Source organism: Lithobates pipiens, unplaced genomic scaffold, assembly GCF_037356315.1.
Source record: "Lithobates pipiens isolate NorthernLeopardFrog02 unplaced genomic scaffold, aLitPip1_a1.2 Scaffold_28, whole genome shotgun sequence".
Taxonomy (NCBI): domain Eukaryota; kingdom Metazoa; phylum Chordata; class Amphibia; order Anura; family Ranidae; genus Lithobates; species Lithobates pipiens.
In genome coordinates this window covers 55,648,242-55,660,404 of record NW_027507789.1, presented here as the reverse complement: position 1 = coordinate 55,660,404, position 12,163 = coordinate 55,648,242, and positions in this window count along the sequence as shown.

Here is a 12,163-nt window from a genome sequence, read left to right as displayed (position 1 = left end):
GAAGTAAAAAAGACTCCTCAAGGAGCCTTTACACAAGTGCTTTACAGATCTCTATCAGAATATAGGTCTCAAATTAATGTGAGCAGCCATTGCACACAGTGTGGAGCACTCTATTTTAAGGCATATCAAGGTGGAGTGAATAGTTCCTGTGTGGACTGTCAATATTCATAGTTTCATAGTTAGTAAGGTTGAATAAAGACACCAGTCTATCCAGTTCAACCTGAGTGAGTGTCTACAATTGTCCCTGTACATTGCACACTCGCATCAGTCCCTACCCTCAAGGAGCCCACAATCCAAGGTCCTCATTCATATACCAGGGCCCAGTGGCGTAACTAGAACCTTCAGGGCCCCGATGCAAGAAACCATGAAGGGCCCCCCTGAACCCCAGCCAGGGACCTTCCCTCTGAGTCCGGCGGTGAAACTCCAGGGCGTGGTCACAGGTATGACCTTTGTGAGCCCTGTAGTTCCACCACTGGTATCAGTATTTTTTAATTTTTAGGTGCCCCATTGGGGGACTGTCCCTAGGCAGGATGGGGTCCCCATCCCCAGAAGAGATGAGGTCCTTTTCTCCAGGGCAGATGAAGTTACTGACCCCAGGTGAGAAGGGGTCCCTGTCCCCAGGGGAGGTGGGGGTCCCTGTGCCCACGTGAGAAGGGGTCCCTGTGCCCAGGGGGAGATGGAGGGGGTATGTAATGGTGTGTGGAGGATGGGGTCCTCTCACTCACCATGACCAAGCTGCAGGCCGTGCACTCATCCATGTTGGCCTGGGCTCCATCCAGTGTGCTGGACGGGTGATCAGCATATCTCCCAGAGAGACCTTTCATCATCTGTGTATGACGGGGGAGGAGGGGGGCTGGCAGACAAGCCTGCAGTGTCCTCCAGGGGGCTCTCATAGGGCTGCACTGCATCTGTGTGCTTAAAGTTTGTTTACCCGGGAGAAGTATGCAGTGCAGTGTGGGCCGGACTCGGGGGGGGGGGGGGGGACTCTGGCTGGGGAGAACAGACATCGGACTGAGCGGCAATGCATGGAGCAGGAGAGGGGTACTCTGAGGACACAGGTCATGCGGGGAACGCACAACTAAAGAGCAGCCAGTGCGATAGTCGAGCATGGAGCTCTGCTAGTCACCCTCCACCTCCAGCCACCCGTGTGCATGGTGCACTGGTACCCCTAGCTGCCTATGCTGCTGCCGGCCATATGTAGAGGGGGCTGAATGGGCCCCCTGCATCACAGGGCCCGGTTGCAGTCGCAACTGCTGCACCCCCTATATTTACTTCCCTGCCAGGGCCAATTTTGGACAGAAGTCAATTAACCTACCTGCATGTCTTTGGATTGTGGGAGGAAACCAGAGCACCTGGAGGAAACCCACGCAGGCACAGGGAGAACATGCAAACTCCAGGCAGGTAGTGTCGTGGTTGGGATTCGAACCAGTGACCCTTCTTTCTGCTTGGTGAGAGTGCTAACCACTACACTACCTGCCTGACACAGTGTGGAAATCACTGGAAATCACTGGAAATCACTGGAAATCACATTCTATGACACTATATTGTTGGAATTAACACCTAGTAGGGTATATGGGATATATTTTTATTGCACTTATTTCACATGTATATATTATAAAGAACATTTTTTTTATAATTTTTTTTCACCTGTATATGGTATTTACAGAATTATGAATGTGGCTTCACTAACCAATAGGATATAAGTGATTTACATTATTAATAATTTTAGTACACCTTTTCAAATAGGTAATGAAATTAATGCATTGTAATTTAGGATTTGATCAACGATTGTATGGGCCAGAGCAGTGGGAAACAAAGTCTTACTTTGGAAGTTTGCAGTCAGGGTGTCCAAGCTGAGGTGTCCTCTCACACACAAATAGACAAACGGTCATCGATTAAAAGCAGCCGGAAACGCCATGCCATCAAGCGTATTTATTTTCAAGCTTTCACAGTGAGTACAGTCAGCACCAGACTAGTCTCGTGATAAGCCTTGTTCACAGCAAGACTTATCGCCAAAACTAGTCTGCTGCTGACTGTACTCACTGTGAAAGCTTGAAAATAAATACGCTTAATGGTATGGAGTTTCCGGCTGGTTTTATTCGATGACTGATTGTAATTTAGGATAGCACATGATATTTAATATTTTCAGTTTTATATTGAAGTTTATTTCTTGTATTAGTAGCAGGGCTTTTTTTCAGCTGAAACTTGGTGGAATTAAGCCGCGTACACACGGGCAGATTGTATGGCCTACTTAGTCCGTCATACATTCGAATGAACGGACTTGACCACACACGGATGCACAAACAGTCCGTCGAAAGCTTGCGCGATGACGTGTACAGCACGTGCGACGGGACTAGAAATAGGAAGTCCAATACACAGCAATGCAACCTTCCGCCGTGTAAATCCTTTCTGAGAATGCGCCATTCTTAGTCCGTCGAACTAGCCTACTCACGAGCGGATTGTCCGCTGAAACCAAAGTATGACGGACAGTATTACGGAAATTCCGAAATACTTAGTACGCCAGACTGCACGCTGAAAAAGTCAGCTGAAGCCCACACACGAGCGGACTGTCCGCTGAAATGTGTTTCGGCGGAGTAAGTAGGCCATACAATCCGCCCGTGTGTACGCGGCTTTAGTTCCACTACCTCTGGCTGAGGCCTTTTGCTCCCTTCCCTTCAAGTCCGGCTTCTGTGTTTATCAATGACAGCTTATCTCTCAACTGCTCTCACAGATCTGATCTTCTGAAGAGGATCCGACAGAGTGCAGGATGGGGACAGGGGATATGAAGGTACCTGGAGTGCAGTGCAGATTTCCAAAACCCCTGCTGGATGATCTCCCTGCAAATGATAGAGGCAGAGCCACCTACAGTATGTGGGGAGGTACTAGAGCCGGTTCAGTGCTTCAACTTAATACAGCAATGCAAGTAAGACATGTGGAAGATAGTGGAGCTTCTAAGGAGGGAGAAGGAAGATGGGAGCAGTGGAAGGGGGGTTGCATGCAGAGACCAGAGCTGAAGAGGGGTGAAAGTGAGATGTGGATAGGGTATGCAGAGGCAAGCAGCCATGGAAGAAGGCAAAATGCACCCCGAACACTGCACTCTGTATGCAGAGCACCCCTTACCTCTGTACAATGTATGTATCACACCCCCAAATTCTGCATGTAGCACACCCCTGAACTCTGCACTCTGTGTTAAACACCCCCTACCCCCTCCCAACTCAGCACTCTGTCCGTAATGCACGCCTGGTATTTAATGCACCTTAAAGATCACATCATTTGATGCGGTTTGGAGGGTGTATATGGGGGGGGGGGCAGTTTGGAGGGTGGTGGTTAAGTTCCTGCATCTATTTTCTGAGAAAAAAAGCCCTGATTAGAAGTTATCCATAGCTTTTGGTTACATTACTACAATGTAAATTGTTGATCTATGGCAGGGATATGCAATTAGTGGACCTCCAGCTGTTGTAAAACTACAAGTCCCATCACGCCTCTGCCTCTGGGTGTCATGCTTGTGGCTGTCAGAGTCTTGCTATGCTTCATGGGACTTGTAGTTCTGCAACAGCTGTAGGTCCATTAATTACATATCCCTGATCTATGGTAATGAGAGTTTCCTTCTTAGCAAAACTAGAACGCCACATTAATTTAGCCATACAGTGATATATTGAATTATGTACATAATTTGTTCCAGAAGAATGCTTGTAATCCAAAGCACTCATATATCAAAGCAGTTTCCCCATAGGAAACCAGAGGTGGGGGGGTGGGGCGCCGGAGACATTGGGAAACACTTGGAGCCACTCGGATGCACTCGGAGAGGCTCAGAGACACTCGGGAATGTAGTGTTTCTGAGTGTCTCCGAGTGTCCCCGGGGCCCCCGCACCCCTGGCCAAATGTGGTTCTGCACACCCCAGAGGCTCACTCATTGTGCACGTTAATTATTGTTTATTATTTTATATGAATTTTTCACTTTGCAAAGTATATGTTATTTGCAACCTTTATTACCATTATTTATAAAGTAACACTACTGCTAATCTCAAAAGATTTGAAGTGAGATTTCGTGATCACACTATTGAGCTGCTGACTGTTCTGCTTGCTGGAGAAGAATCTGTACCCAAATATCTGCAGAGCAAAGATCTCCCTGCTTTTGCTTCATTCTGTAAATTAGCACTTTATGCACTGAAAGACATTATGTGCTCTACAAACTATTACTACCTTGTCTCTTCCCATAATTATCTAATTTATAAAACCCTACTAAGCACACTGATATAAAGTTACTTATGAAAACACACACATTGCTGCTAGTAAAACACTATCTTATTTATTTCCCATTAAATTAGGAAAGCTAACATAAAGTAATAAAAGGACATTACAATATCACGCAGCTTACATTCAGAACATACAATACAATAATATGAAAGATACTTATCACACGGTCCTCTGCGAGGCTTTGCTGCATCAGCTAGGCTCAGACCAGGACAGGGCCTTCACCATGAGGTTTAGGCCGGAGCCATCTCCCAAAGTAGGCCGAGTCACCACGTGGCAGGGTCTCACAGCAAACAGGAAAACATTGTCTGTGTGTGAGCCTTTTCATACAAACATACACACCCACTCGTAGCCACCCCCATTTGCCTTCCATCCAATAGATTTCGCCAAGAGGCATTCCTTCACATGTATGTCCATTCTTCAGGAAGCATGCTGTATTGTATTTTACTCCCTTTGAAGCCTGCAACCACACACACATCACAGCAGGGGGGGTCCGAGTCCAGCTATTGTTCTTCTGATTACAAAGCTTTCATGTGCTTCATTCATTTGAGGCTAAGTGGCTACCTCAACAATGAACAGATAACATAAGTATTATATGAATTCAATCCAACATATGCCGCTTTGCGCCTGACAGGCGCATACCACCCCTCTTCAGACACGGTTCCTATTAAACAGTCCATAACTGTCCTAACGTGTGAACCAGTACCTATGGAACAGTCCTTAGCTGTGTAATGTGTTGTGGTTTTCAACATGTGCTTCAGAAACAGCTCCCGTGGAACAGTCCATAATGGTCTTACCGTATTGTGTTTTTCAACATGTGCAGAAACAGGTTCTATGGAGCAGTCCATAAATTGTGTTACCGTGTGGTGCTTCCCAACACGTGCCGCTTTGCCACTGAGTGATACACCACCATCATTCTTCAGCGACAGCTTCCATGCCACCATTCTGGATCTTCGGTATCTTCAGGACGGCAATACGGGCAGGGGGTGTCCATTCACTCACCAGCACACATTCAGAGTAACAGATCAACCAGCTTTCAAATACCGAGTCTTGAGGAGGGCCTTTCTTGCCCATATTACTAGCCTACAATACCCATTGGTCACACTCTACCACAAAAATAAATCAACTTATTACCATAATATACACATATGTATGTATTACGCACCCCGCTCCCAACCTCCTATAACCTTTTACTGTAAATACGGGTCGGGATTAGGCAGGCTTGCTCGCAGCGGCATTGCAGGGCTCTGACTTGGCAGCAACGTCTCCACTTTGTACACAGAGAGCTCACCGTCAAATCGTCCCTCAACTTGCATAGACAAATGGGAGACCCTTCTAGATAAATATCGCTTAACTACACATATAAGTTTACAACAATTACCAAACCCACACAATTCCACCCCTGTGCCTGGATTTCAGAGATCATGCCCATTGTATACCATGCACCTCTACCTACGGTTAGGTTCAAGGAACCCTCTAGTCCCTTGACTAACACTACACCGGTATTCTTTAGGACAAAGAAACAAAAACTCGCCTATGTCCTAAATAATACCTGGGTGCCTTCTTCCCAGCAATGACCTCTCCATCCAGAATACAGAGAGAAATAACTTCCCAACATTATTCGTTCATCCCCATGTATTGACCTGGCCTACAAAGGACATCATGGTCATGCTTCCGACAAAGGGAAATATCAACCTGCCTCCAGCGTTCATCTTCTCTGATCACATGTGTGATATAGCCTCAAATGCAACAAGATAGAGTCCCCAGTCAGTACGCCCATTGATGCCACCAAATATACAGACCAAGTCTGCACTTCTGTATATGAGAACATACAGCATAACACCTTTCACAATCCAACTTAGTACCACCCATACAGGCATTCGACCACTACTTTGGATTAGTATAAGCAACGTGTTTTGGCAAGATCTTACTGAGCGGTGATGCTAACTCATCAGGCCACTGCCCCTCATACAGAGACGGTACAATCAGCTTGATGTTGGCTGATATTTCCCCCTGCCACCGAGTGCACGCCAGAGCCAATGACAGGTTTCTGTCCTCTCTACCAACCTCTCAACATGGTTGACAAAATCCGGAGCCATTCTAACCTGAGTGTTTCTGTAACTTCATTGAATGTTATCAAGGATGCCACCAATCTCCCGGGGTAACAAAGTCACGCTCCTTCTCTGAAGCTATGGCTGTGAGTTTGTTCCTCAGGAGGCTGATGTCCCCTCCATTAACACCACCCATCCCAGCTATGGTTCCCCCCCCCCCAATATAGTGCTGAATACATCCCTCCTCTTTCGGGTTACTCCTCAGCAATAAGCATCCTGCATGGACCTCATTCTCATCTCTGGGAGTAAGTCACTGGTACAATAACCGCACCTGATTCAGTGTATACTCAGCACATATAGGGTGCTAGGTTTTTGTCAACCACCATGAGATGTTGCAGCACCATGTGGTGAAGTCCTACGGTACCCTGGTAGCCAGCGTTTGTTCCCTTTATTTTAACAGAGCATGCTCCTGTGTGTATTCACTGGCATTATCTGTGCAGGGTTTCAACCTCTCAGGTGAGACACCAACCGGGCGTATCTTCCTCGTGTCTAGTTCTGGTGTCCCGCATGTCCTGTAACCGAAAGCTTCTCTCTAGGACCACTAGGATTGAGACACCACCCCTACGAGGAAGTTTTCACCCCATTGATGTATCACCTGGCACCCTTTAGTCTGACCAACAGCCACCTTATTATGCATAAGCGCCAGTATACCTCCTGGGTACCTGCACCATATTGTCTCCGTTACATTAATACATGTAATACATTAAAACCTTTCTTCTTTCAATTCCTCCTTCCAACAAAAAAAAAACACATATTTTACATTTTCATGTTTTGACGGATTGGATGTGTCATAATTCTTCCCCAACCTCCAACCCATTGCACATGTATAAATAACATGTTTGCATTCATCAGGAGAGACTTCAGCAAAAATATTTCACAAGTTCTCTTGCTAGGCACAGTCTTTCAGATTCAGCATTAGCACTAAATTGTCCATACGAAAAAAACAGGTATTAATCTGAATCTTTCAGTTTTCCTTCTCTCCTGATGTTTATCGGAACTAATTTGTGGTATGGTGTGGCACAGACAAACTGCCAACCAGATGATCATCTGTCATCCATGTTCCAGAAGCCTCTCCAATTCTCGCTCCACTTGGATTCTGGAAATGAAAAACAAGAGCAGTATCAAATTCTTATCCACAATATCTGATCGCTTACCATGTTTACTTATAGTTGCCTCCTTGGAGCTCAGGACCTCAGTATTCCTGGCTTCTGCAACTCTGACCAAACTATCCAAACAACCATGACCTCTTTAGGCTACACCCACTGTAAAATGGATCCCCATGGTATGATCAAAAAACGTTTAAAACTGAACGTCAGTGTTGCTTCTCAAAAACTTCAAATTTTACAAACTAAAAAAAACAATGCATCTATCTGTATCTTTACGATGTATGCACTACCCCTTTTCAGGTGACTGGTTCTAACTGAGGGCATTGTCAATTCCCCCTGTTTTGCTTTTAAGGACATTTTCCCGCACAATATTTCCTAAGTAATTTTTAACGAAGAGATTTTTAAGATACAGAATCAGTCTATATGACACAGTCTATATATGTGAAACGTATTCACGGAGACGAGTGATCATACAAAATAGTTACATTTATTGGTTGACAGAAAACAAATATTTACATGAAATATTAAAATACAGATTACATTACTTGATCATTTTGACAATTTCTGGGGACACCCTCAAACTGGGCGTAGTAGTACCTTGGACACAATTATCACCATTATCATTTCTCGGTAGAATCAATAACCTTTTGATAATTGACAATTAAACAGAATGTCTGTATTTCACACATCCAACCGTTACTATACTGCAGGTAAGTAAGTGGTTAACAATGTGAAATAAATTAGACATTTGTTTGTCAATAAAATTGGCATCTATGCAAAAAGAAATGTATGAAAAATTTAATTTAGAGAAAAATCTAAAAGGCGGTTATTGATTCGGGAGAAGTATTTCAATAATAGAATATTCAAAAACATCAATATTTAAGAGAACATAAAATAGATGATAAACATATATTTACCCATTTCCAATATGGCTATTAGTGTGGAGTATTAGTTACCAGGAATTTTAAGATGGCTGCCGTGGCTTCAACATTCCAAGGAGCAGGGATCTTCATGAATGTAAAAATGTGTATTCATGCATGTCTTCCAGTGTCCCTTCTCAGGGAGGGGGGGTCCCTAAGCTTCCCCCTGACTCTCACCCCCAGCTCTCCTCCGAGCTTTCTCTTTTTCCCTTTTCTCCATCTTTCTAGTTTCTTAAATATCCTCTTCAACAAAAGGATTATAAAATTATACTAAGTTCTGCCCAGAGGGTATGTGTTCCCCCCTCATTGGCCGACAGACTTAATGGTTAGCTTTCCCGGGAGTCTCGTGATTTTAAGGTAATAGCACCTTCCACCACCAGGTGTCTTCACCTGTGTTTGGTGTTTTATTTCTTTAAGTTAATATTTCCTATTTCTGTAATGTGCGCTCGTTATTTATATATGTTCTAACGAATATATTTTGAGTGTTCACGAATTATGTCATAATATAAAATACTCTTTAACATAAAGTTCAATAATCACTTGCATAAATTGTTGATATATATGTATATCAATGTATATCTGTTATTCTTTAGTCCGTTTAGAAAGGACACAGGTTAGATATATCACAAACAATATCACATACAATTATTATCTATATGGATCCATGTATAATTTGGGTATCCAATCAATATTTGTTTATCTAAACATAGGTTACATTCTTATACAATTCTAATCATGATTATATGTTTTTTATAATACTAATTTGTTGCTAAAACACTTCTACTTATAATCATACTTTCATATATAATTTCTTTGTGACCAAGTTCTTTAGATCATTAGATACTAAAATGATAATCTCAGTTGTGACCTATGTAGAATTTAAATGGCTTAGAAAAATATGGATGATACTGGTATATGAATCTTACAGCAGGTTTTGAGATGAACTCTATAGTAAGATATCATATCCCGGCTTCTCATATACGTATATTATGATGTAAAAATGCACACAATTTTCAATGTTTTCTTGTAGTGTCTTCAATGGCCTTCAGGATACCATTCCACTATTTACTTTCTAATATAGGTGTCTTATTTGTCTTGTTGGGAAGATCTTCATTTCGTATGTTTAGTCATTGTCTCATTGACATCTGAGTCCATATTGAGGTTGACTTTAGGATATCTGTTCACTCTCTAATACAATGGGTTTATTTATTTAAACTTTCCTTGACTTAAAAGTTATCGTGGCTCCAGTCTGAGTCAGCTTGAGACTTTTGTTTGTCGCAGCCCATCTTTTCAAGGGGTCATATAAATTGGTCACCTAATTCTGATGGGAGGGGAAAGTGGTCCTTTGGTTTGCTGATTTAAATGTTACCAGGCTCTCTGACAGAAAACATTAAATGTATTATTATTATTTTTTCTTAATGAATTCACAACACCCCCCTTTCAGGTGGATTAGACCTACTACTTTTCCACCTGAATAAAAATATAACTAACATAGAGGATTAAACCAATATCAAAAAAAAAAATTTTAGAAGAGAAAAAAATAAATAAAAATAAAATAAAATAAAAATAAAAAAAAATTAAAAAAAAAATGTAAAAAAATTAAAAATCTGGCCATGATCACACAAACAACATGACAAGACAACCACCATAAAACAATGACAAACACTCAACTTTTAGTTAAGATCCATGGACTTTTCTCCTGCAAAGAGTGCTTATTCCCATTACACAAAACAAAGCATATGTATCATCACAACATTTTAGCTTCATTTGTAACTCTTTTTAGCACTATTTATTTTTCATTGTTTGCAAACAATTACTAACTACTGAGCTCATGGTACCATGTGATAATCGATTATGCATTTACAATAACCTAACCCATGTTCTGCTATATTTTACCACTGTTGTTTTCACTTTGACAGACCTGCAAACAAATGCAAATGTTAGTATCTAATGCCATTTAACTTCTTCCATGGTCTGTGGAAAAAAAACACAACGACAGTGATTACACACAATTATCATGACAATTGACTTTTTAAGTCCCCAAAGCCTTTCCCATTAATGCAATATAGTTGCCATACCTTTCTATACTACACAGTGGTATTGGAAACCTTTGCTATATTACCCAAGAAAAATGTCAATGCCATTTGTGTCCAATTACATACAAGCCAAAATGGTAGATTAGCCCAGGGCGCAAATACTGGAATGTTCATCCAGTCTTGTTGCTGGCTGTGCTTAGGGTGTGAACTGTCATTTCTGATCTCTCCTTCAGAACTGTGTAATCTGTCCTGGCTGCTATCTTTCATATCAGGCCTTTGAGTTACGCTGTCCCTGTCCTGGGTGCGGGTTTTCATTGTAGGTACCTGTATTGCTGGGATTTCCTGTTCCATGCTAGCAATTTTAAGGACTTTATGAAATCTATGTCTATGCCTATTCCATTTCCTATGTCTGAACTTTCTCTGCCTTCCTGTACCTCTGCTTATTACGGATACATCTGCCTTTGACCCATACTCCCTTTCCCTGGACTCTTGACAGAAGTCTCTGAGAATATTGACAAAATTTTGGTAGGATCTAGCATTCCTCAGAGCCATTCTAGTTGGATAGCTTACATAACACTTATTGGCCATTGAGTATATGAAACTTGCATCGTCCTCCAATAAGTCAGGACAGTTGAACACTTTCATATACAATGCAAGATACTCACTGCAGAACAAAATTGGGTCATCTCCTCTCCTAAATTTCATTCGTTGCAAATCACTCATACCATTATCACGACTGTCCACAATACGCTGCAACTCTTTCCTCCGCACCTCTGCATCTGCTACGTTATCATTAACTTGTGCTGATAACTGACCTACCAAAGGTCCTGGTAGCCATGCTTTCAGAAGAGAGCATGCATCCTCATTACTCAAATGGAATTTAACTACTAGAGCTTCAAATTTATTGGACAGACTCATTGGTGATTCCAGGGCATTAAATTCACCCAAAATCTGGCACAAAGTAAGTCTCTCTTGGATTGTAATCAAACTCTCATTCTGCCTTGAAGCTATAGGTGCCATAGCAGACTGTGTTTCATCACGGCCCTTCTCCTCATTGATCGTGCAGATATCGGCCAATTGGCATGTTCCTTTGTGCTCATTGAGCGATACCATAACTTTCTCTGTAGTAAGAAGCTGGGAGCGTACATTTGCTAATTCTCTTTCTAAAGACATAACCAACTCTTCCATCTCTGACAATTTCATTCGCAATGACTCTACAACTTTGCTCTTCATATTACAGTCCATCCTGTAACTGTGGAGCTGTTCTTGTAGTTCACCGTTTCTCTCTGACAAATCTCTTGCTTTTGCCTGCAATTCATCCATCTCATCACTGGAGGCTGTTGCAATCTTTAGAAGGTTTTCACTGACTTCCGCTATGTCCTCACCCAGATGCCTCCTCTCTACTTCCCACTTCCCCCCCATTTGCTCAGATATAACTTTATTTCTGAGCAAAACTGCAATTTCATTAGCCAACTTTTCTTTCTTAACTTTTTTTAGCTGTTTGCCCGATACTCTGCTATTATGTTGCTGACACTGAGATAATAGAATCTTATACTGGCTTTCAAGAGTTTCATCTGCACATGAATGGTAACTGGCAGAGGCATACTTTTTAACATATGTATACACAAGTTCCATTTCACAACCATACAATCCACACAATACACACTTCTATTTGTACTAACGTACCAACACTGCATTGAGTACTAAATCAAACTCAATTATCGTTAGCTCTTACA